The following is a 27,120-nucleotide window of genomic DNA, read 5'->3' as shown; positions in this document are numbered from 1 at the left end:
ATTTATTAGGGGTTGGATTTCAATTAGGCACAGTCTGCCATTTCCTTTTTTATTTTACGTTTATTTTTTTAATAACTCAGCGTCATCTCATCTGGCATAGCAGTGTGCTTTCATACTTGGCTAGAAAATAGCCATCGGAGAATCCAAACGGCTTACTTAAGCCTACAGTAGCGTTATATATATTTGATTTCTGGTTGATCTGCTGGTGGCTGTCCTTGCTGCAGTGCATCTACTAGCAAATTGTGAGCAATTTGTAGTGAGACTTGCGACCACTGTGTTTTGCGCTTAGTGACGCACATATCCATCGCAAAGACCGAAGTGGGAAAATTTATTAGGGGTTGGATTTCAATTAGGCACAGTCTGCCATTTCCTTTTTTATTTTACGTTTATTTTTTTAATAACTCAGCGTCATCTCATCTGGCATAGCAGTGTGCTTTCATACTTGGCTAGAAAATAGCCATCGGAGAATCCAAACGGCTTACTTACACCTACAGTAGCATTATATATATTTGATTTCTGGTTGATCTGCTGGTGGCTGTCCTTGCTGCAGTGCATCTACTAGCAAATTGTGAGCAATTTGTAGTGAGACTTGCGACCACTGTGTTTTGCGCTTAGTGACGCACATATCCATCGCAAAGACCGAAGTGGGAAAATTTATTAGGGGTTGGATTTCAATTTGGCACAGTCTGCCATTTCCTTTTTTATTTTACGTTTATTTTTTTAATAACTCAGCGTCATCTCATCTTGCATAGCGGTGTGCTTTCATACTTGGCTAGAAAATAGCCATCGGAGAATCCAAACCGCTTACTTACGCCTACAGTAGCGTTATATATATTTGATTTCTGGTTGATCTGCTGGTGGCTGTCCTTGCTGCAGTGCATCTACTAGCAAATTGTGAGCAATTTGTAGTGAGACTTGCGACCACTGTGTTTTGCGCTTAGTGACGCACATATCCATCGCAAAGACCAAAGTGGGAAAATTTATTAGGGGTTTGATTTCAATTAGGCACAGTCTGCCATTTCCTTTTTTATTTTACGTTTATTTTTTTTAATAACTCAGCGTCATCTCATCTGGCATAGCAGTGTGCTTTCATACTTGGCTAGAAAATAGCCATCGGAGAATCCAAACGGCTTACTTACGCCTACAGTAGCGTTATATATATTTGATTTCTGGTTGATCTGCTGGTGGCTGTCCTTGCTGCAGTGCATCTACTAGCAAATTGTGAGCAATTTGTAGTGAGACTTGCGACCGCTGTGTTTTGCGCTTAGTGACGCACATATCCATCGCAAAGACCGATATGGGAAAATTTATTAGGGGTTGGATTTCAATTAGGCACAGTCTGCCATTTCCTTTTTTATTTTACGTTTATTTTTTTAATAACTCAGCGTCATCTCATCTGGCATAGCAGTGTGCTTTCATACTTGGCTAGAAAATAGCCATCGGAGAATCCAAACGGCTTACTTACGCCTACAGTAGCGTTATATATATTTGATTTCTGGTTGATCTGCTGGTGGCTGTCCTTGCTGCAGTGCATCTACTAGCAAATTGTGAGCAATTTGTAGTGAGACTTGCGACCACTGTGTTTTGCGCTTAGTGACGCACATATCCATCGCAAAGACCGAAGTGGGAAAATTTATTAGGGATTGGATTTCAATTTGGCACAGTCTGCCATTTCCTTTTTTATTTTACGTTTATTTTTTTAATAACTCAGCGTCATCTCATCTGGCATAGCAGTGTGCTTTCATACTTGGCTAGAAAATAGCCATAGGAGAATCCAAACGGCTTACTTACGCCTACAGTAGCGTTATATATATTTGATTTCTGGTTGATCTGCTGGTGGCTGTCCTTGCTGCAGTGCATCTACTAGCAAATTGTGAGCAATTTGTAGTGAGACTTGCGACCGCTGTGTTTTGCGCTTAGTGACGCACATATCCATCGCAAAGACCGAAGTGGGAAAATTTATTAGGGGTTGGATTTCAATTAGGCACAGTCTGACATTTCCTTTTTTATTTTACGTTTATTTTTTTAATAACTCAGCGTCATCTCATCTGGCATAGCAGTGTGCTTTCATACTTGGCTAGAAAATAGCCATAGCAATAGGATAGCATCGTTTGGTTTTAAAAACTAAAAAACACAAAAAAAAAAAAAAAAGTTAAAAAAAAAATACAAGTTATAACTCTCATTTTCAAAATGTTTAACCCGAGGGCTAGGGGTAGAGGACGAGGGCAGGGACGTGGGCGTCCAACTACTGCAGGGGTCAGAGGCCGTGGTCCTGGGCGGGGTGAGACACCACCTGCTTATGAGGGAGCAGGGGAACGCCGCAGAGCTACACTCCCTAGGTTCATGTCTGAAGTTACTGGGACTCGTGGTAGAGCACTGTTGAGGCCAGAACAGTGCGAACAGGTGATGTCGTGGATTGCCGACAATGCTTTGAGCAATTTGTCCACCAGTCAGTCTTCCACGCAGTCCACCCATGTCACCGAAATCGGCACTCCTCCAGCTCCTGCACCTCAGCCTCCTCCCCCCCAGTCTGCCCCCTCCCAGGAAAATTTGGCATTTGAACCGGCATACTCTGAGGAACTGTTTTCTGGACCCTTCCCACAGTCACAAACCACTTGTCCGGTTGCTGCTGAGCAATTTTCCGATGCCCAGGTTTTCCACCAGTCGCAGTCTGTGGGTGATGATGACCTTCTTGACGTAGTGGAAGAAGTGTGTAAAGAGGTGTCCGACGATGAGGAGACACGGTTGTCAGACAGTGGGGAAGTTGTTGTCAGGGCAGGAAGTCCGAGGGGGGAGCAGACTGAGGGATCGGAGGATGATGAGGTGACAGACCCAAGCTGGGTTGATAGGCCGGGTGAACACAGTGCTTCTGAGACGGAGGAGAGTCCTCGACCAGAACAGGTTGGAAGAGGCAGTGGTGGGGCCAGACGGAGAGGCAGGGCCAGAGCTGGTGCATCAGCGCCAAATGTGTCAACTAGTGAAGCTCCCGTGGCGAGGGCTCCTGCGGCGAGGGCTAGATTTTCAGAAGTCTGGAGGTTCTTTAAGGAAACACCGGATGACCGACGGACTGTGGTGTGCAACATTTGCCAAACCAGGATCAGCAGGGGTTCCACCACTGCTAGCTTAACTACCACCAGTATGCGCAGGCATATGAATGCTAAACACCCCACTCAGTGGCAACAAGCCCGTTCACCTCCGGCCGTGCACACCACTGCTCCTTCCCCTGTGTCAGCTGATAGTCAGCCCCCTGCCCAGGACCCTGCCACAAAAACCCCATCGTCGCCTCCACGATCCTCCACAGCATCCACCAGCGTTCAGCTCTCCATACCCCAGACGCTGGAGCGGAAACGCAAATATAGTGCAACCCACCCGCACGCCCAAGCCCTTAATGTCCACATCTCCAGATTGCTTAGCCTGGAGATGCTGCCCTATAGGCTAGTAGAGACCGAGGCCTTTCGCAACCTCATGGCGGCGGCCGCCCCTCAGTATTCGGTCCCCAGCCGCCACTACTTTTCCCGATGTGCCGTCCCAGCCCTGCACCAGCACGTGTCAGACAACATCATCCGTGCCCTGACCAACGCCGTTTCTGACAAGGTCCACCTGACCACGGACACGTGGACGAGTGCTGCCGGGCAGGGCCACTATATATCGCTGACGGCACATTGGGTTAACTTGGTGGAGGCTGGGACCGAGTCTGACCCTGCGGCTGGTCATATACTGCCGACGCCGAGGATTGCGGGGCCTACCTCGGTCCAGGTGTTTCAGGCCTACTATGCCTCCTCCTCCTCCCACCCCTCCTCCACCTCCTCCTCTGAACTACCATCCGTGGGCATGGCGCCATCAGTCGGTAGCTCTAGGCACAGCAGCAGTGCCGTCGCTAAGCGACGGCAGGCGGTGCTCAAACTACTGAGCCTAGGCGATAAAAGGCACACCGCCCAAGAACTATTACAGGGCATCACGGCGCAGACTGATCTGTGGCTGGCACCGCTGAACCTGAAGCCAGGCATGGTTGTGTGTGACAACGGCCGTAACCTGGTGGCGGCTCTGCAACTCGGCAGACTGACACATGTGCCATGCCTGGCCCATGTGTTAAATCTGATAGTTCAGCGTTTCCTCAAGACATACCCCAATCTGTCTGATTTGCTCATGAAGGTGCGCCGCATCTGTGCGCATTTCAGGAAGTCCAGCACAGATGCTGCCACTCTCAGGGCAGCGCAGCGCCGCCTCCAACTGCCCGCTCACCGACTGTTGTGCGACGTGCCCACGAGGTGGAATTCAACACTGACCATGTTATCCAGAGTTTACCAGCAGCGCCGAGCGATTGTAGACTGCCAGATGTCAACTTCCACCAGAACTGGTAGTCAGGTCAGTCAGCTTCCTCAAGTCTACAATGAGGAGTGGACGTGGATGTCTGATATCTGTCAGGTGCTGAGTAACTTTGAGGAGTCAACACAGATGGTCAGTGGCGATGCCGCCATCATCAGCCTCACCATCCCGCTGCTTGGCCTGTTGAAAAACTCTCTGATCAGCATGAAGTCGGAAGCTTTGCGCTCGTCACAAGAGACGGGGGAAGAAGATTCCCTTGTTGATAGCCAAAGCACCCTTAGGTCTGTTTCTCAGCGCATATCGGAGGAGGTGGAGGTGGAGGAGGATGAGGAGGAAGAGGAGGAGAATGTTGGCGAGACACAAGAGGGGACCATTGTTGAGTCCTTCACTGTTCAGCGTGTATGGGCAGAAGAAGAGGAGTTGGAGGAGTTGGAGGAGGAGGAAATGGACAGTCAGGCCAGTGAGGGGAGTGAATTCTTACGCGTTGGTACTCTGGCGCATATGGCAGATTTCATGCTAGGCTGCCTATCCCGTAACCCTCGCGTTCAAAGAATTTATTCCAGCACCGATTACTGGGTGTTCACTCTCCTGGACCCACGGTACAAGCAAAATCTTTCCACTCTCATCCCTGGAGAGGAAAGGAGTGTGAGAATGCATGAATACCAGCAGGCCCTGGTGCACAAGCTGAAACAGTATTTCCCTTCTGACAGCGCTAGCGGCAGAGTGCGTAGTTCTGCGGGACAAGTAGCGAGGGAGAGTAGGCGAGCAGGCAGCTTGTCCAGCACTGGCAAGGGTACGCTTTACAAGGCTTTTGCCAGCTTTATGTCACCCCAGCAAGACACTGTCACCTGTCCCCAGTCTCGGCAGAGTAGGGCTGATCTTTACAGAAAGATGGTGAGGGAGTACGTAGCTGACCATACCATCGTCCTAAATGATCACACAGCTCCCTACAACTACTGGGTTTCAAAGCTGGACATGTGGCACGAACTGGCGCTGTACGCCTTGGAGGTTCTTGCCTGCCCTGCCGCTAGCGTCTTGTCCGAGCGGGTTTTCAGTGCAGCTGGTGGCATCATCACCGATAAGCGTACACACCTGTCGACTGACAGCGCTGACAGGCTGACGCTTATTAAGATGAATAAAGCCTGGATTTCTCATAATTTCCAATCTCCACCAGTTGAAGGAAGCTCAACCTGAATAATTTATCCACTCCTCCTCCTCCTCATTTTCCTCCTTCTCCTCCTCTTTGTACAGTAAAGCAGAGGAAACTGGCTATTTTTTGACAGGGCCCACTGGCTCTAGCTATAGTACTTTATGCATTTAATTTTTCTGGAGGTCCACCGACCCGGTCCTCTGTTTTAAACAATTTTTGGGAGTGCCACATACAGGCACTCAATCTATTCAATTTTTCTGGAGGGCCACCTACCTGCTCCTCTGGTTTGAAAACTTTTTTGGACTGCCACATACAGGCACTCAATCTATTTCATTTTTCTGGAGGGCCACCTACCTGCTCCTCTGGTTTGAAAACTTTTTTGGACTGCCACATACAGGCACTCAATCTATTCAATTTTTCTGGAGGGCCACCTACCTGCTCCTCTGGTTTGAAAACTTTTTTGGACTGCCACATACAGGCACTCAATCTATTCCATTTTTCTGGAGGGCCACCTACCTGCTCCTCTGGTTTGAAAACTTTTTTGGACTGCCACATACAGGCACTCAATCTATTCCATTTTTCTGGAGGGCCACCTACCTGCTCCTCTGGTTTGAAAACTTTTTTGGACTGCCACATACAGGCACTCAATCTATTCCATTTTTCTGGAGGGCCACCTACCTGCTCCTCTGGTTTGAAAACTTTTTTGGACTGCCACATACAGGCACTCAATCTATTTCATTTTTCTGGAGGGCCACCTACCTGCTCCTCTGGTTTGAAAACTTTTTTGGACTGCCACATACAGGCACTATCCAAATTAAATTGTCTCCATAGCAGCCTCCACACGTTGTCTCCATTGCTACCTCCAAAAGTCGTCCATATTGCTGCCTCCATACATCGTCCCTTTATCAAACGAGGTGTGTCAGGCAGAAATTTGGGTTGTTTTCATGGATTCCACATCAAAGTTGTTAACTTTGTCGCCACCCAGCTGTGTTATCCACAAAATATACTGGCAAACTTTTATCAGTTACCGATATTATTTCAGCGCTTCTTGCGCATCTGTTTACATTCCCCTCACGCGCCATATCCTAAACTTATAAGAACGGTACTACACTTGATCTTATACAAAAGGTTCTTAGAAGTGCTGTTTGGGGAGTAGCCTAGAGACACGGGCTTGGATTGGCGAAAGCTCGCCTGGCAGCGGAGCGCCAGCTCCATGCCAAGATCCAACTAACATAGTTTTAACTGCAGCACCTTTAATCTACTACTAGTTCACTGCCTCCATACATGGTCCCCTTATCAAACGAGCTGTGTCAGGCAGAATTTTGGGTTGTTTTCATGGCTTCCATGTTAACTTTGTCGCCACCCTGCTGTGTAATCCACAAAATATACTGGCAAACTTTTATCATGTACCGATATTATTTGAGCGCTTCTTGCTCACCTCCTTTGGTTCCTCTCTGCCACCCATTGGTTTGAAGCCTGAGTCCATTTAGGGTATGTCGCCATGCCTCTCCCTAGCCTGCCGCTGCTGCCGCTGCCTCTGCATGCCGTCCCCTATAGTGTCAGGGTCAATTATTGGATGTTTTAGATGCTATCTAGCTTCATTCTGTCACTCTGTCATGGCCATGCTGTTGCCCATAGTTTTGGCATAATGGTGCGATTAAGCAGCCTCAGAGGCATCCATGCATGCTGCCCCTGCTGTTTCCTGTCCATTTCCGTGGTGTTTCCATCCTTTTCTGAGGTTCCCAGGTGTTTGGCCAAGCTTCCCTGTGCAGAGCCTTGGTCCCCTTGAAAAATGCTCGAGTCTCCCATTGACTTCAATGGGGCTCGTTATTCGAGACGAGCACTCGAGCATCGGGAAAAGTTCGTCTCGAATAACGAGTACCCGAGCATTTTAGTGCTCGCTCATCTCTACTCCAAAACAATTGCAAGAAACAGAGGAGACAGAGGGCACCCCTATGAGGCAAAGTACAGGAGCTGCCCTCCCAGTTACCCCAACAAATAGCAATTTCACCCACCATATATGGTGATTATCAAATCCCATCTCTAGGACCCTGTCTGCTTACTGGATCAACACTAAGCAGTGGCCAGTAACTGAGCGTTGGTCCCCCCTGTGCAAAAGTGTAGACATGCAACATGACAGACAAACAAATAACAAAGGGGAAGTTAACAATCCAGGTCACAACAAGATAGCAAGGATACAAAATTGAATAATCAGCAGAAAAGTCAGGAATGTAGCCAGGATCAAAAATCCAGAAGAACAAGCGAATTGTAGAATAAGGATAGGGAGAAAGCTAGCCGATACACTATCTGACCAGGATGATGCAAACAGGGTTAATATCAGAGTGCTCTAGGTCAGAGAGGCTCTGAACGCGTCAGAGCCTTAACCCTTACTGGTTCAGAGCAAGGATTGTAGAGAGCCAGCAGTCCAGCACATAGACCACCAGGTGGAACTTAGAGCCTTCTCAGCTTCACAGTATGAACTGCAAGACACAGATGTAACAGTGGCATGAAGCTAAAGTATATCTTGTTATCCATCTCGATATGTCCTGCCCCCACACATTCACACACATGACTGCATAGGTTTATTTTAGTTTGGTGTTCTAATAGTACATAAAAACTGTATCTTGTCTTGTTAAAACTACATTTGAATAAAGAAAAATTGAAGGAGAAAAAGAAATGTAATTAAGAAAAAGTTTATAAAGCTGTTTATTCTGTGCGAGGAACATTATATGAAATATACACTCACCGGCCACTTTATTAGGTACACCATGATAGTAACGGGTTGGACCCCCTTTTGCCTTCAGAACTGCCTCAATTCTTTGTGGCATAGATACAACAAGTTGCTGGAAGCTCTTCAGAGATTTTGCTCCATATTGACATGATGGCATCACACAGTTGCCGCAGATTTGTCGGCTGCACATCCATGATGCGAATCTCCCATTCCACCACATCCCAAAGATGCTCTATTGGATTGAGATCTGGTGACTGTGGAGGCCATTTGAGTACAGTGACCTCATTGTCATGTTCAAGAAACCAGTCTGAGATGATTCCAGCTTTATGACATGGCGCATTATCCTGCTGAAAGTAGTCATCAGATGTTGGGTACATTGTGCTCATAAAGGGATGGACATGGTCAGCAACAATACTCAGGTAGGCTGTGGCGTTGCAACGATGCTCAATTGGTACCAAGGGGCCCAAAGAGTGCCAAGAAAATAGATGGTTGTGCGTGAAAATCCCAGTAGATCAGCAGTTTCTGAAATACTCAGACCAGCCCTTCTGGCACCAACAACCATGCCACGTTCAAAGGCACTCAAATCACCTTTCTTCCCCATACTGATGCTCGGTTAGAACTGCAGGAGATTGTCTTGACCATGTCTACATGCCTAAATGCACTGAGTTGCCGCCATGTGATTGGCTGATTATAAATTAAGTGTTAACGAGCAGTTGGACAGGTGTACCTAATAAAGTGGCCGGTGAGTGTATATTATATATATGGTGACTTCCCCAGCCTTATCCCTGAGGAAGTCACCAACGGGTGACAAAACGCATGGGGTCTGCCCACCTCCCCCTCTCTCTGCTTACACCTATCGAGTCTCTTTATTTCATATGGACCCTAAATGTTGGGTATTGTATCACGTGGCTATAGCTAAAGGGTCTTTCTACATTGACTCACAGGTATATCCAGATTTTTGGAAAGTCATTTTGATGTTTTCTATCACCACATTTCATTCAGTGTTTGAGGCAGATTGCATTACATCGCATTTGGAGTATTTTTAAGTGGTTTTATTGTCCCAGTTTTTGTGCCATTTCATGTGTGATACTTTGTGACAATTTGTGTGATACTAATTACTAATATACTTCATTAAGAATTGTTGCTTAGTTTGAAAAGAAACAGGCTGCAAAGTATCCCTTACTTATATTGTTACTTCTGCATTTTTGAGGCAGATCCAACTACCAGGCTGAAGATGAGACTCTCTCTCCTCTCCTCTCTTTTGTTAACACAACTCTCCCTGCCCGTAGTATGCAATTATTTTCAGACATCAAGATGAAAGTGAATGGGTTAATCCTGCCTGCTTAAAGCTGTGTAAAAAAATCACAGGGAGATTTGATGTAAATTCATAGTCAGATTTATAGTCACACACTATTTAGGCTTGAATATGGGAGCCCTGAAGTTTGCTTACAACATAAGCAGAAGTATACTCCCCCCAATATTAAAAATGATCTCAAATGATGGTTACTCTTTCAGCCAATATAGAGAGGATTCAAGTTAAGCCTTCTCTTTACAGGGCATATTTCTGCTTTACTATACTAGCATTCAGTGCTGACACCAATTGCAAGTGTTAATTCTTTAACTCTGTGGTCAAACCTGGCTGCATCGCTTAAAGGATATTTACCAGCAGAATAAGGCTCATAAGCATAAGGCTAATTTGGTTGACTTTTGATGGAAGAAGGCCATGGTTAATAAACATAAGAAGATCACCACAGTAGCAGTGCCTGGATCTATGTGTAAGTGTCCCTGGTTTATCATTTTGATGGAATATTTCCTTTAAATGGCCATATTGGATTTGATTCAGGAGCAACTTACCAATATAATTTATAGTACAATAGGTTGTATAGTCCAGTTACATTATGGTGGTGGGGCATAACATTAAAAAAAAAAAAAAAAAGAATTAAGAATTATAAGAAAAATAAGAATTAAGGCTGCAAAAAAAAAGCTTGTTTCTTTTTGTTAATTTTAATGTGTTTTGATTTTTTTTGCCCATTTTCTTAGTACTTGGGATGGTGCCGTTAGCAAGTACAATTTGTACCATATATGACACTATGGCACGGGTAACAGAGGTGGCACTCAGAGCCCTGTCTATGGGCACTCAGGCCATCGCCCCAGGACTGAGTCCACCAAATCCACTGAATCTTCCTGCATTCCCAGGCAATTGCTCTCACCGCTATTTTAAAGCGACACTTCATTGACTGTTTGGAACTGCGGGAGGTCATCTTTGGAGGTCATCATCCTTTTGGACCAACCATTCTTCCTGTACAGAGAGACCCTGGAGAGAAGCTACAATGATGGTCTGAATTTTCCTTCTATCAACTGTATTGGTGGCCTCAGGCGGCTGATACAAATAAAAGATGTGGAAGAATAGGTTACAATGAGTTACTGCTTAAAAAAATGGTTAATAAGTGGATTTTGGTTGTTGTTTTGGCACTCGGTCTCTAAAAGGTTCGCCATCACTGATATATGACAAACTGATAAAGTTTACAGAAGTTGAGAGAATATACACTGAAAATGTAAAAGGTTTTTACTTTTTGAGGGGATTAAAACACAGAAGGTCTGTGGCAATAAGTGGTTAGTGAACAATCCTATTTGCATTGCACATACTGTACAATAGACCAAGATTTTCATCTATAACTCCATGCCATATTTTTAAAACAATCCTGTACTTGAATAGTGAGAGTGATTCCACATCAGACATTCCTATGGGAAGTCTGCATCTTATGCCTTCTCTTTTGCCTAGTGATTGAATTTGTGTAGAGAGTGGTATGAAAAGTTTGCTACGGACTGCTGGCTTAGAGAAACATCTGAGAAACCTCTTCCAATTCTATTTTATTATGTTAGTGTATAAACCAAGATGACAGAAATTTGGCAATGGTCTTGTGTGAACCATTTTGTAATTCATAAAAATATGGCTTTCAGATGCCAATAAAATTGTAATCTAAATCATGAAAAATGTACATCTGAAGACTATATCAGATTACACTAAGCTAGCATAATTACTACTGGTATCAGTATGATACTATGATCAAAAAGAAAAGAGGAGATATGGACATTCACATAAAAATAAACCACAATATAAGAAACATTTGCATAACATTCCACTCTACTTCTTTTGTCATACACTCTCTTATCATCTGATACTTTATGCATGTGTGAGAATCTTATATGATCAGCATTCACCTTATGGAGGAGATTTATCACTGCCCTGTGTCTGCGTTCTTTTGCAAACCCAGTAAATTTGTTCGCTGGTTTTTATGAAAAACTGCACCAGGTCCGAAGTGGCATAGTTTTGCTCCCCGGTGGCCCGGCCCCAAAGATGCATCAAGAAGCCTAAGCTTCTTGATGTATCTGACACCCCAAGGGGGGCATGGCCGCAGGGGTTCGAGGATATGATGCCCCCTATGTTTTTAGTTTCATGAAATAAACTGGATTAATTACAAATGCAGATTTATATGAATTATTAAAGGGATCTTGTCTCCGGGGACCTAATTTCACTAAGTTGCAGAAGCCCATCACACCTGAATTGCAAATATGCGTTTCTGCCTTTTCTAAGCATTATTGTGTGTTTTAACTCACCTTGCACCCTGACAGAATCCTCTGTGTAGTCCCATGGGTTGGCTTTGGTTTGGATGCATTTCAAAAAACAACATGTGACTTGTTTGTGCTGCTCACTCCTCAGCTCTACAGCTCCCACCTTTGTGTTCCTGTACAGATCCTCCCTTGCCCACTGATGTCATCTCTCCATGCTGTGAGCTCTGTTCCTGTGAAGAAGCACAAAGGTGCCTGAGCAGCACAGGCAAGTCATGTGTTGTTTTTTGAAATGCATCCAAACCAAAGTCATCACTTAGGACTAAACAGAGGATTCTGTCAGAGTGCAAGGTAAGTTAGAACACACTATTATACTGTAATGCAAATGCATTGGAATGCAGCTGTAATGGGCTTCTCCAATCTGTCTTTAGTGAAAATTAGATTCCCGGTGAGAGTTTTCCTTTAATTCGTATTAACATACATTCCCCACCTTATTTACTGTCAATAATTTACTCTAATAATGCGCATTTCGGTTTGTTTGGTTATTGGAAAGTGGATCTTCTGCTTAACCCTTTAGTGACGCGGCCTGAAAAGGCTCTGGTGACCGGGCATTTTTAGCTAATTTTTGTAAGTGTTGGTTTAAGGGCCAAAACTTTTGTTTTGTAACCAAAGTAACCATTTTTTTTTCATTTTTAACTTTATTTGCGGTAAAAAGTGGAAAAAAGGCGCTTTTTGTAATTTATAGTAACTTTTTTAAATTTTCAAATTAACTCAAAATGAACATTATTAATGAATTCCCTGTTCAAGCAAATGGGGTGACTATGGTGATGTTTTTTGTAGTGTAGCAGGGGATTTTTTTTTGTTATATGGGGAAATATCATTGTATTTTTATTACTGTAATATTTTTGTGTGTATGTGTGTTTTTACTTTATATGTCTCCCATGATGGCATAAAAGACTCCTGCGGGACATGTTCACTTTTTGTTTTTAATTTTACTTTATTTTGTTTTTTTACAAGTTTTCCCCTGTAACGGAGGCATCTGTAAGAGCCTCAGTTACAGGGGAAATTACCACCTATGACTGGGGATTTTGATCAGAGCTGGACTGGGTCTAATTAGACCCAGCAGCTCTGTTTAACCCTATTAGACCCGGTGGTCACCGGCCGGTTCCACTCCTCTATGCATAACGCTCATTCAGTGCGATGCTATGAGTAGTTTTGAATGGAGAAGGGGTAACGTATCTCCCTTCCCCATAGTGTCTCTGGGTCTCTCTGACACCCGGAGACCAGGTCCTTCTCCCGCAGCTAGTGCAGGAGCAGTAGAAAACTGAAGCAACGTCTAAAGACGTTGCTGCAAACTCCGGACCTGCACCCGCTAATGTCTAAAGTCAGCGGGCGAGCAAAGAGGAATTAAGAACAGATTGAACTTCATGAAATATTGACATTTTTACCACATTAATATACGTTTGTAATGTAAGTGGCTTTCTACCATATTGAAGCTGCTATCTCTGCTAAAAAATAGTTGTCAACTTTAAACGATCAAACAACATGCTGGTGATGCTAATCAGACTTGTGATTTTACTTACATAAATGGTGGCTTCAACTGTACTATGAATAATTTAACCTGAATACATAAGGCTTCTCTAAATGAGGCCAGTATACCATTTCAGTTGGATGTAGCAAAAAAGTAAGCAAATACAAAATTTTAAAAAATTATATTTATAAGTTTAAGCCCAGGTATGTTGTCTGGATGTTAATACTAAGACAAAAAAGTAATTCAATAGCATATAGAATGTGCAGAGAATACAGCTCAATGGTGAGTGGCAATAGTAATTTGATTCTATCTTTCAAATGATTGAAGAAGTCAAATTTCCAGCCCGTTTTTAATTTTCTACAATTGCAGTGAGGCATATTCTATATAACAAAATCCTTTTTTATAATAAAAGTAATATGATTTTATGATGCTTTTATTATAAATTTGCAGAGTTTCATAAAATTTTAACTTGATACATTTAATATTGACACTATTGTTTGAATGTTCTTTGCCAGCAGTCTATTAGTTAAAGAAAGCAATTTTTAACATCTGTTGAACAGTTTTGCATTTCTCTTTTGGGCAAGTCTAAATTGAATAATAAGTTGCCAGTTGTTTACCTTTGTGCCAGTCTTTTTCCCTCCCACATGTATAGATTCAGACCACTCATCTGCAAATGTGTTTTCTATAAAATGAAAGTAACCAACTTTGTCAAACTTCATTCTCATTCGAGATTGCTGCATTCAAAATTAGGTTCTCTACAAGGATTGTAAAAGCCTAAAGCCTATCTGACCTTTAACAAACTTTGCAGCGATCAGTAGTCCAGTGTGTAACATTATTTTTGGGAATATGAGACTTATAGTGGGACATGTATCAAACTTTTGGCTTGCCCTTCTCTTCAATTTTTGAAACTTTTCATGGAGTTTGTACGAATTTTGCAAATTTTATTGCTCCTAAAACTGTCTCCCTTCAAAGTTTGCCATTGTCTAGTTTTCTGAGGTGATCCCTGAGTTATCATCTGAAACCAGAGTTGGAAGTTGCATCTTTTTTAAAAAGCCGCAAAATAATAGCAAATTTTGGTGCAAATCTTCTGCGGTCCTTGACCAGGTGAAGAAATTGGCTGGGGAACTGTTGGTAACTTTTTGCGACTTTTGGTTTAAAAAGTCTTAAATTCACTAAAGACAAAACACCAGGTATCAATAAGGAAAAAACACTAAGATATATCTGGCCAGCAGAAGAACCATGAAAAGTCTCCAAAAACAGACTAACAAAGTCAGACTTATGATACATCTGCCCCATAGTCTTCTTTACCAACAGTTTTCAGCTGTGTCTAGGATCTGTGTCTAGGATTTTCAGTGCACTTTCTGCTATGGGTGGAGACTTAGCTCCTGTGACAAAACACTTTCCCTTCCCTCCTCCTTTGTGTCTCTATGTAATCTAATTCCTAATTCAGTTTATGTCTTGTTGCTTGTAAAAATGAATCTAAAAAGCCAATTAGGATGGAAAGAGGATAAGACAGAAGCTCATGGTAACAGTTATAATGTTTTTTCATTTTTCATTTCTGATGTTGGATCCCAGCAAAAAAACAATCTGTGATTAGTATCTTGTTGGGGAACTTAGGACATATGTTCCCCTAAACAAAATAATGATGTTTCAATGTCAGACAGAGGCCCCATACAATCTTTCTCCTTCCACCCACTTTAGGGCAGGTACCACTCTACAGAATACTATAATTTACAAAAACATAAACTTATTCAATGCAGAGATGAATTTACCCAATCCACATCCCCTACAAATCTAGATATACTTATCAGTTTACTTAACAAAATAGCATATTATTCCATAGAAATTAAATTGAGATTGGCCGAAGTATAAATGTACCTGCATGAAAACTAGTATAAACCCATCTAGGGACAACAACTAATGTGGATGATGAATATTTCTGTTCAGTGCAAATTCATTGGAGATGGAAAGCAGTTGAAAATAAATATACAGGCAGTCCCCGGGATACGTACAGGATAGGTTCTGTAGGTTTGTTCTTAAATTGAATTTGTATGTAAGTCAGAACTGTATATTTTATAATTGTAACCCCAGCCTGAATAATTGTAACCCCAGCCTGAATTTTTTTGGTCTCTGTGACTATTGGATTTTAAAATTGTTGGGTTGTCATAAGAACCAGGATTATCACTAAAGCTTCATTACAGACACATGTGATAACTGTTATAGCTGTTTATTGTACAGTAAATTACCAAAATCCAGAGGTTCGTTTGTAACTAGGGGTCGCCTGTGAGTCGTCTGTAAGTCGTCTTAAGTAGGGGACCGCCTGTAATCAAAACTAAAGACATATATGTCATATACGGTTTTGAACCGATTACATGTCTGGCTAAAACAACTACATGTAAGGAAAGTCATATTGAAATTAGAGGCACCTATTAGGGGGGATTAATCAAGAGCTGGCTCCCCCTCCATGGTATGTATTAAGAAGTCCTGCCTGGTGTAGAATTGCGCTATAACTATAACCAGGAAATTGTGCAGGCTATATTTAAAGGGAATCTGTCAGTGGCTTTTACCATACAAAGCTACCAGCAGTGTTAGGGAACAGTCCTGAAGATTTGTGTAACCATACCTTTGTGTTAGTTGTTAGTAGTGCCCTGTTCATGCCCACTCCACACCCATTCCTCCCAATCAATTGGCATGGAAATGGTGTAAGGGGTGGAATGTGACTTTTTTCGTGGCTTGTACTACCCCCCATTACTTTTTGTATGAATACCATTTTTTGCCTCATGCTACCTGACCATTGCGACGGTATGATGATTTTTTAGCCTATTGCCATATGATTATAAATATACATGTAGTTATGATCTCTTTGTTAACAATATTTTCAGCATGTAGATGTAAGGCATGATCATTTTTAATAGGTGTCTAACCAGCGTTATATTGCATTTCTTAAAGATTTCTTTAAAGATTTTTTTTATTGTAACACATAAATGTCAACATCTTTTAAGTGTAAATTTTATTTCAGTGCTACCCTGGAACAACTAATGATTTTATCCTAGAAAGTCTTGTCCTATATATATGTTTATTCTAACAGTTTCAGTAAGTGATGGTGATTTAAAGTACTCCCTTGTGCTCACCTTATTACTAAATGTGCTAATTGTGAAATAATAATGTCATTTCCCTCTACAAAATTATCTAATGATTTGGGCAGTAGATAAACTACAAAATTGCTACAGATTAGGTCATCTTTAAAAAGAGCCCCGCAGACCACCCACATTTCTGTTTGTATATAGCTCTCTGGTGCTGAAAAAACACAAGTTTGACAAAACGTTCACTTACATTGGAATCAGGAAAAGTAATTTAGTGACATAGGAAATTAAAACCAGGTATACCAATAAAATGATGTCAGAAGCAGTTCTTTCTTTTCTGAAAAAAAACATGGGCAGGATAAGGGAAGCTTCTAACTGGATAAAACAGTCTAACACCTAAACAGTTTTTGCCCTGCTCTTATAGATCTAAATTTTATAGATCTTATATGATTTGAAACAGAAGAATATACTAAACTATTTAAAAATGTATTGATGCATACATTTACGCATGCACATGTACATAGTTATACAAATGTTGTGTGGTATAATAAGGAATATATATAAGGAGACCAAATGTAGTCTTTGAAAGTTTGTTGAACTTGAGGGTACAATCTAGCTCAATTTTTCCCTGGAGATATTGTGCCCTTGACTCTGTTCTAATTCATGAAGTTTTTCATTGAATAGGGTAAAGTCATTACTATGAGAGCCTCAATCTGACTTCCTTAGTAAAGCATTGAAAGTCCTGACCAATTCAGTGAAAACACTTTCTGAATCAGCCTTTGTAGAGGAGATTTCTTGGGGCAGCACTGGGTCTAGGAAACACACTAGTGAACACTACTTTCTAAAATACAGAATATGCACATATTTATGGTAATGATCAAAATGCATTAAAAACGTATGTTGCCTCCTGGCAGTGTCTTTAATAATTTGTTTCAATAGCCCCACTTGACAATCGATGCACTGACTACATCAAAACAGCAAACGTGGCATACTGTAACATGTTCTTCTTTTGTTCTGAAAATTAAATAAAAAGAATATGAAAAGAAAACACCAAACATTCTTCAATATGAACATATATTAACAGACACCCTATCAAATCAACATAAAAATAAGGGATGGGGCGACAGTTTTCAGGTCATAAATTATTCTAACCTGAATCCTTTCCTGACTGATGACCATTATAACAGCAATAGAAGATTAACAGTTATCCTTGTATTGTTTCCTTCAGTTGGGTTGTTGACAAGTCCTAACTGGACTATATATAGTACTTTATAGCACTAGACCATAATAAGAGCGCATTATCGGTTATAGACTCACAGTATTTGCTGAAGTGACAGGGTTTGAAATGTGACTTACAACTTGATCTGTCTGTGGTTGGTTTCTTTGTATGTCTTTTTGATGTGTGATATTTTAAATATTTCTTGGCTGCCAGTTGTCATCCCAAGAGATGCAATTTGTCTTAAGGTAACTGACATAGAAACCAGGTGGTTTACAACACTAGAAAACAAATCTGTATCTATTTGTAAAGCACATTCATCTCATTAGTAGTTAAGCATGGCTAATCTTCTTATAATTGATTGCTTTTCATGGTTATTGAATTGAGAGATTTGACTTTTTAATCTGAATGGATAATCTGAATAGTAAACTGGATTTACTTTAACCCATGGATTTTGTAATATAAAACTTAACATGAATTATATTTGCAGTTAGACAAACCTGACTTAAGAAGAATAACATTGATATGTGCATATAAAAAACCTTCTTGAAATAAAATGTATTGCTAAAGTAAGTCTGAATTTAGAAAACATGATTATAGTGTATGGGTCTGAAAATGACCTCTCATACAATCCCTGGTACAAGGTATTATCTCTATGCTTCATCCTAATGCAGGTACAGATTTTATTTTGTGCAGCGTTACTCTCAATTGTTAGTCTTTGTTAACAACTGACAAGGTTAAACGTTCATATTTAGCCAATGCAATAAAGTTGTAGATAGACAAAACAGCACAGTGCAGAACAGAACATTAACCACAGTTTCCATGTAAGCATCTATCACGAAAAATGGAGCAATTGTCACAGCAGGGATTTTTTGCTAAATTTTTCACAAAACTGCCATATCCGGTCAAAGAATAAATCATTCACTTTTATTATGAATACATCATAAAATGATGGTAGCATTGCTACTGGGTGCTCCATGGGAAAGTGTGTAAAAACACAGTATGACACAGCTCTCTAGATCTATAATAGCTAGATTATTGGTGATATACTACACTCATATCTAAGTGGTATATTCAGTAGGGCTGTAGGACAACGGGCTAAGCCAGTAAGTTAAGCGTTTGTTGTCACGCTAGGCGAAGGGCCAGAGGTAATAGATAGAATGACCAATAGCAGTAATGTGATTGCTATCATAACTCCTGTGTCAGACTGTATGACACGAGATTCTATTCAGATCACCACTATGCACATAAAGCTATGGCTTCTTCTTTTTGCTGTGTGGACTAATGGTGCGATGACCCTAATGTGCACATGGATTGTCGCACCGGCATTAAGCTAACCCTAAGTTTGGATTTGCAGGCACTGTTATGTACTATTGCACCATACTGAGCTGCCACTGAAGTTTCTTAATGCTGAGTAGATGCTAACAGGTTAGGAGCTATAGACTCACTGCCAATTAAAAAGTTTTTTCTAACATTAGCCCCCCCGACATGTTTTGCCAGTGAACTGGCTTCATCAGGGGTTCGGATTAATACTGTAGTCCACACAGTCCACATTAGTCCGCACAGCAAAAAGAAGCCATAGCTTTATGTGCATAGTGGTGATCTGAATAGAATCTGGTGTCATACAGTCTGACACATGAGTTATGAAAACAGTCACATAACTGCTATTGGTCATTCTATGTATTACCTCTAGCCCTTCGCCTTACTGGGTTAGCCCGTTGTCCTACAGCCCTACTGAATATACCACCCAGAGTTGGGCTCATTGATATGAGTGTAGTATATCACTAATAATCTAGCTATTGCAGATCTAGAGAGCTGTGTCATACTGTGTTTCTAAACACTTTCCCATGGAGCACCCAGTAGCAATGCAACTATCATTTTATGATGTATGAATAATAAAAGTGACGTTTTATGATTTATTCTTTGTCCGGATATGGGTAAGTTTTGTGAAAAATCATGTAAGCATCTGACATCCTATTGTATGATGAATCTTTTAGGTAGATTTCCATCTGGAAGGTGTTCATTTTTACAATTTGCTAGATTACTTTCCTGTCGGCATCATATGGTTCTGTTTCCATGGGCTGCACACGTTGATAGCTGGCTTTCTTTAACCAAAATTATGCACATACAAAAAACTGAAAAGGGTGAATTTTTTTCCGTCACTTCTAGTTATGATATATTCACAGAAGATTTTTTTTTATAGCTAAAAACATAAAACAGATGATTCATACCTTGTCCTCCACTTTTTTGCTGCCTTTTCTGGAAAATTTTGTTGAACATTTACAATATCTTCCCTGTTGAAGCAGGATCCACTTGTCTTAGGGCATGGTTTGTCATCTGTTTTTCCTTGTTAGTCAGTATTATGACTTAGCTTGCTGTATGTTCCAGAAACACAACAGATCAGCAATGGACATATCATCATGTGAGACAACGTCATGGTGACAGAAATCCCATTCTCATAATAACTTACTTAATACCTAAATAATAAATAAAGCCACAAAACAAATATATAATTGAAGAAAAATGGCCTCTTGTTTTATTATTGGGTTACCAAAAAATTATAAACATTTTAATAATTTTTTTTAATAATAAATGTTATATAATTAAAACAGCTACATTTCAAATATGAAAACATTTCATCAAATATATATATAACTGAGTCCCACAAGCATGAGCTTGAAGACAAAACCCCCACTAACAAACAATCCTCACAAACATATAGTAACTAATTAAGGGTCTGCTGAGTGGCCCAATGCACTCTGAAGGTCTTGCAGAATTGGCCTGAACCCCAGCTGATGGCTCCTTATATGCCTGAGTAGAAGCGGTCAACTGCCAATTATCTGGCAGCTGACAATATTTCACCTGGTGACAGTATTGTCATTGACCCATCTGTTTACCAATCACAGCTGATTTTGCGTTTCCACCAATCAGGTGGCATTATTGTTATGAGAAGAACACCACACAAAAAGGACAGCAAATTTAGCCCTAACAGAGAAATACATTAACCCTTTAATGGGCAGAACAATTAAACTCCTTATGAAGGGATTGTGTCACCATGTATCCCCTTCAAAATGGTTTCCGGAGCCCCTATGCATTCTGGAACCAACAGCAACATAAATGAAAAGCTGCAATTGAACCAGCAAATGTTTGAAACATGGACAGCACTTCATAGCTTGTATATAATTTGAATTAGCCTTAACTATACTAAAATGAAACAAGATAAACCATACCCATGTACAAAAACCTTTACCCATCAGGCAGTCAGTGGCTGCAACTGTGAGGATTTAATCAGTAGAGATGAACTGATCCGACGTTCTGGTTAGAGTTTGGTCACTTGAACTGGACATTTTGCCAGAAAAACAGTCAATATGGTAAACTGATGCCCCTAGCAACCTGCCATAGCTATTATTTGCCAGGAGTGTCAATGCCAGTAATAGTCATGGCTAGTTGCGTCAATTTAACACATTGACTGTTTGGCTACCAATCCAGCAGTACGTCCGGGTTGGGCTCCTGAACCCTGACGATTGATCAACTAATCTGTACTAGCTAGTTTTACCAATTCCTGGTCTTCCCTTTTATATATGCATAAAACTTACTTTACTTTTTGTTATGAGACAATATATGTTATTAATATGTTGTAAACCTATACATTATAGTGACATAAAGGTGAAAAACATATTCATCAGTCATGCATTGACAAGAAGCTGCATAGCTGAACTCAGGGATGTACATATCTTGATAACTTGTGAAAATTTACTTCCTGCCTATAGGCTCCCAATTGTACAAAGCCTGAGGCATATACACAACAACACTATATTCGCTTTATTTTTGTAATTGCAATAGTACTCATAGTTGACCTACATAGTTTTGTGTTAAATGCCTAAAATATTTCTCATTTGCACATTATAAACATTACTTATGTTATATAAAGAGTCTTTAGAACTGAAAGTAAATATAATGGTGGACTGTAGCACTGAGTGGCATTGGTGCTACTGTCTATATAGGAGACGAAGGTCATATGATCGCCAGGTATTATAGAGTTGAGGGGAGTTTCTGGGACCAAGCAGACCTCTCCACCTTTATCTGATGCTATGATGGCAAGTTACAGTGGAAAACTTGTAAAACAAAAGTGAAAATGTCCCCCAGGGGTCTTTTATTTCCCCATGGTAGACATATTTTGTAACAAAATATTATAAACAATATGGGGGGAGGGTGACGATTTTAAGACTGGCGTTTAAAATGCTAGTCTTATTAAATTCCCCCCACTGATTAATTTTGCAGCCTAACATGTAACTTGTTGAACAAATCCTCTCTCAAAAAAACTAGTCTAAAAAAGTAAATATTGGTGCTCTTCCATTTAGTAAAGTTCTCGGAAATTACAAATGCTGGACGGTTGTGTTGCTGGGATGCAACCCATGTTACAAGTGCCATGTGTAACTAGTGTTAGCCGATGCTTTGCTGATGCACAACTGTGCTGCCCTGTCTTTGATCACTGCCCTTCCTACCACATTGTCAGACTTAATTACCTAGCAGGTAAGGAGGGTGTGACTTTTGAGGCCATTACTAACCTTTCTAACTTACTTGGCATGATGCCAGCCTGCTCCTTGTTTGTAGACAAAGCACTGTAGATGTTTTAGACTCACCCAGATGAGTGTGAAGGGAATTTAGGACTGGCATTTTAAACACTCCAGCCTCTTAGCAGATGTGGATGCGATTTGTGCCTGGCAGAGATTTTAACTATACTCTCAGTCAGTTAATAAATCTCCCATATTTTGTGATTGTAACAATTTTGTAGAAGAATTTAATTAAATATTGGAGCTACAGTATATAAAAGATGAGTCAATGAAGTGTCAATTAAATGAATAAATGAACATAGTTGTCATTAATGTTATTAATGTCAACATGAATATACAGTGTGATTTGTAGACAGCGTGTTATAGATAAGGTTCGCATATACAGTATTTGTACATGAAAAAAAGCTGAAATGTCAACTAATGCCTTAATGTTTTAAAGTATTGAATTAGCCATTTTTATAGCGACTTGGAAAGAGAATTTTATATTTATATGTATATTTTTACTAGTCATTACTCTACTTACATAACAAAGTACACTGTTATGTAATACTATAATACATATTTATTTTATTCATTAACCAACCACATTTGTGCTAGTAACAGGCATGTTTCATGACACATTTTTCATGTTTCATGACACATTATTTTTCAAGAAAATTCCAATAAAAGGAGCATTATTTTACTTCACCTTTGCAAAGAAGTGTGTGCACTTAGCACATATATGTATTGCTAAATACTTATTATTCTAACACTTTATCTGTCTTGGACGATATGCAATAGAGGAAGGTTGACCGTGTTTTAATGCTATGAACTTATTGTAGACTAAAAGTTAAATATTACTATTCATGTATCCATTCATTCTGTATTCTTACCAGTAGATGTCAGTGGAGAACACAGTCTTGTTGTTTTAAGTCACTCATGTGGTCTTGCACCATAAGGAAAAGATCCTTTTACTAAGGCATGGATCCCTGGATCTGCTTTTTATTATGTAATTAGTCAAGAAGTAGTTTAGTTAACCACAGATATTTTTTAGATTTGGTAAAACGGAACCTGTGAATTTAAGAGCAGTGTCTATAGAAAAAAATGTGTATCTGTAGTCTAGACCAAACAATATGGATGTTATTTGAAACATGAATTCAAAAGGATTATATTCAATAAGCTTAAATGGTTTTAGTGGTAGTAGTAGTGTAATAAACAGTTTACGCTAGAAAAATCAGATTTTGGTGCATGTTTGGCACAACTTAGACCACACCCCCTTTTTACTAAGATCAAACACCTTTTGCCAAACAGTCACAAAAGTGTCTAAAAACTGTCTAAAACCTTTGATTAAAGTGAAACAAGGGACACAAATTACAATGGATTTCTGTGACTTCGCTTTTTAAATGTCTTTTTAGCGGAATGAAGAACTTCAATATATCTGTTTAAGGGCTTGTTTTTAGTCAGGTGTGTTTTAGTTTTCAGTGGAACTTTTTGAGTAAGTTCTTTTTGGGAATGATAAAAAAAACAGTTTTTGGCACTTTTTTTACATTACAAATATTGCATCAGTCACTACACATCATAAATGGCATATTCTTATTCTATGTTTCTGTAAAATTATAATGAACATGTATAGCTTTTAAAAAAAATAAAGCAATTCATACAGAATATATTGGAGAATGTTAAAATATACTTTTAGACCAACTTTGGGAGTAGTCTATGGAAGGATCTGATTCCTCACAATATACTCAGTGCTAATGTACTGCACTGTTTTCTGGCTGTTGGTATGTAGCTGACAAAGTTCTTAAATATACTCAGGGTATCAAAATAACACATTCTGTAATTCACTGTTATTAACATAAATACAGCTTTCACAGATATAATTCCTACCTGTCTCTATCAGTCCTGGTGTTTCCATTTTGGTTTTCCTGGATATGACCATAAACTCCTAGAGTAGAGGAGACAGCAACGGCTCTGTAGACAAGATAAGCTCTAGATTTGAGGGGAAGGGGGCATATCAATGCTGAATGTGTGTTTTATAGGCGAGGTAGCAGACGTGAGTGTGTCATTGTGTTTTATATACATTTCAATCTAGTAGCATCTTCAGAAGCTAAATGAAATAGATAAACCCTGTACTATGACAATCTAAGCACATTGTCAGCACACAGCATCTCATAGCACAGAGGAATCATGAAGTGTCTGCTTAGAGTGTCCCCGCCCACACTGAGGAACCTTACACTGACCATCACTGAGTGATAGGATCAAAACAGCAATACAACTGATTAAAATTGTAAAATAATGGGTTACAAATGATCTATAGGGGATTCAAATTTGAGAGCTTTCTTTCATCTGCAACCTCCCTTAAATAGCAGACTTAGAAGACTTGCTAAAAACACTTTGGCTCCCTTGATTGTGACATGATGGTGATCATAGTATGCAAAAAACCCCAGCCCACTGACACCACCTTCTTCTGTAATGTGTTTATCTCCTATATTTATAGGTTCCAGCATGAATGAAATATCATTTTTTATTCTTTATAGGAGCCAGTCAGGCAACCCCGCCCCTGGCAGTCACCAAGCCGCCTCCTGCTGTCAGGTAACCCCGCCTCCTGTCAGTCTGCTCTGCCCACTCCATGCATCCCAGCACTGCCGACTAATTGTGATATCCTTCTCTGGCTATTTGTAGATCTAGGAGGCAGAGCAGAGCAGACTGCAGAAGGCAGGGTTACTTGACTGCAGGAGGTGGGGTTGTCTGACTGACTGCTTCCTACAAAAAAATAAAAAATGATTTTTTATTAAAGGAAACCTACCACCACAGATCTACCTATTAAGGTAGATCGGGTAGTAGGTGCATCTATTAGACATGAGGATAGTCCTTTTAAGGGCTAATCCTCACGTCCCCGCAATCTTTTTATAACTTTTATGTGCCTAATATGGTAATTTTCTAAAGAGGCTACTGGGGCCCCAGTAGCCTCTTTGATCCTGCTACCAGATATCTTCGGCACGCAGCTATGAGGAGCTGCGTGTCCTCGTCTGCAAGGCCGGAGTTCTGCGCATGAGCAGAACAGCAGGTCCGCGGCTGCACTGTCACTGCTCCGAAGCCAGAGCTACTGCGCATGCACAGAACTCCGGCTACATGGGCGAAGACGGGCAGTTCCTCATAGCTGTGCGCCGAAGATATTTGGTAGGAGGATCAAAGAGGCTACTGGGGTGTGGAGTAGCCGTGCCATGTAGCCTCAGCTCCGGCTACTCCACGCCCACGCAAATAAAAGTTATAAAAAGATTGCAGGGATGTGAGGATTAGCCCTTAAAAGGACTATCCTCACTTCCAATAGAGGCACCTACCACCCGATCTACCTTTATAGGTAGACCTGTGGTGGTAGGCTTCCTTTAATGTTGCAATCTAGAAATATGCAAAAAGACCTCCATGGGACGCTCATATTACAGAAGAAGGTGCTGTTTGTAGGCTTGGAGGGGAAGAGGGGTTAGTGTGGTGACAGGTTACCTTTAAATATTAATCATGTTGCAGAGTGTTAAAGTAGAATGATAAAGTATTAAAACAATATATTAGTTGCAGCTATACCAACACATTGTACACTACTAATACATTAAACCAATACAAAACCAGTGAACATGTGGCTGTGCTCATATCTTGCTAATATTAGCCAATCTATTGTTATCCCTAGGGCAATTTGTTTTGTACTATGGCAACTATCAATAGTTTTTTATTTAACTACATACAAGGTTAATATAGTTTCTCACTTTATAAACCACCAACTAACTTCAGGCCCTGACATAAACACTGAGGTACCTCGGCTGTAAGGCTAGAACTTTTATAACCTGAGAAGAGGGAAAAAGGTAACAATAACATTTCAAACTTGATACAATTTAAAAAAACCTTTCAAAAGCTTAGCAAAAGCTCTACGTTAGCTAGCTATGAGAACTTGGCGTAGAACTTGTGGGCAGTCAGCTATCGAATGATCGCTGATTCATGTCCCATAGTGGGACAAGTAAAAAGTGAAAAAAACAAACAAACTAATAAATTAATCAAAAAGTCGTTAAAGCCACACTTATATATACAATAAAAAAAGTGAAAATCACCATACAAACCCGACATTTGTAGTATAGCCACATCCGTAATGACCCGTACAATAAAACAAAATCATTATTATACCTGCAAGGCAAACACTATAAAAAAAAATGTTAAAAACGACCAAATATTATGATTTTTACCTCTTTTGTCCCACACAAAATGCAATAAAAAGTGATTAAAAAACTATAAATACAAAAATACAACATGCTCTGCAAAAAACAAGCTGTCATCCAGCTATATAGACAAAAATTATATGCTACTTGGAAAATGGTGATACAAATATAATATATTTTCCCTACAATTTTATTCTACAAAATTAGTAAAATGTATACAAAAGCATAGAAATTTGGTATTGTGGTAATCGTATTTAACCATTGAATTAATTAAACATATTACCTAAGGTATATGGTGAACCAAAGGAAAAAGTCAAAAATAAATTACATATTTAATGTTTTTTCTACAACCCTACCACAAAAAAGTGAATAAATTTTAGAACATAACAACCCCAAAATAGCAAATAATTGCAAATAATAAACCTTGTATTGCAACATTAGCAGAAAAACAAATTTTTTATAGCTCAAAAAACTGCACCATAAACCAACAAAAAACATAAAATTTAGGGTAAACTGTCTAATGCATGGTCCTCCTTCTCGTCTGTGCCTCAATGTACACACACGAGTTATTTCCACATGTGGGGTGTCTCCGTAAACGGGACGAATGGCATAACAAATTAATAAGATTAATTTTATCTTTTGTGACTGTGTAAACTTTGGGGCTACATGAACTTATTACTGACAAAATCAGACCATTCTAAATTTCACCACAGTTTTGATTTAATTACTATAAAGATCTCACGGGGTTAAGAATCTTA

At 40.2% G+C, this 27,120-nt stretch overlaps 1 long non-coding RNA gene across 2 annotated transcripts in view; it reads right to left on the bottom strand.

Annotated features, from left to right (window-relative positions):
- Nucleotides 1-17,026: 17,026 nt before the first annotated feature.
- Nucleotides 17,027-27,120, bottom strand: part of LOC140134061 (uncharacterized) — a 49,288-nt gene continuing 39,194 nt past the window's right edge. Inside the window, exons 4-6 of one of the 2 annotated variants that reach the window (XR_011856058.1) lie at nt 24,048-24,131; nt 19,839-19,982; nt 17,027-17,405 (exon numbers count right to left, since the gene is read on the bottom strand). This is a non-coding gene — a long non-coding RNA (uncharacterized lncRNA). The remainder of the gene's footprint in view (nt 17,406-19,838; nt 19,983-24,047; nt 24,132-27,120) is intronic. The other variant, XR_011856059.1, reaches the window with a different exon arrangement.

This window comes from Engystomops pustulosus, chromosome 5 (genome assembly GCF_040894005.1).
Source record: "Engystomops pustulosus chromosome 5, aEngPut4.maternal, whole genome shotgun sequence".
NCBI classification, from domain to species: Eukaryota; Metazoa; Chordata; class Amphibia; order Anura; family Leptodactylidae; genus Engystomops; species Engystomops pustulosus.
Note: the sequence above shows the minus strand (reverse complement) of the source record. Positions and strands in the feature narration are given on the sequence as shown.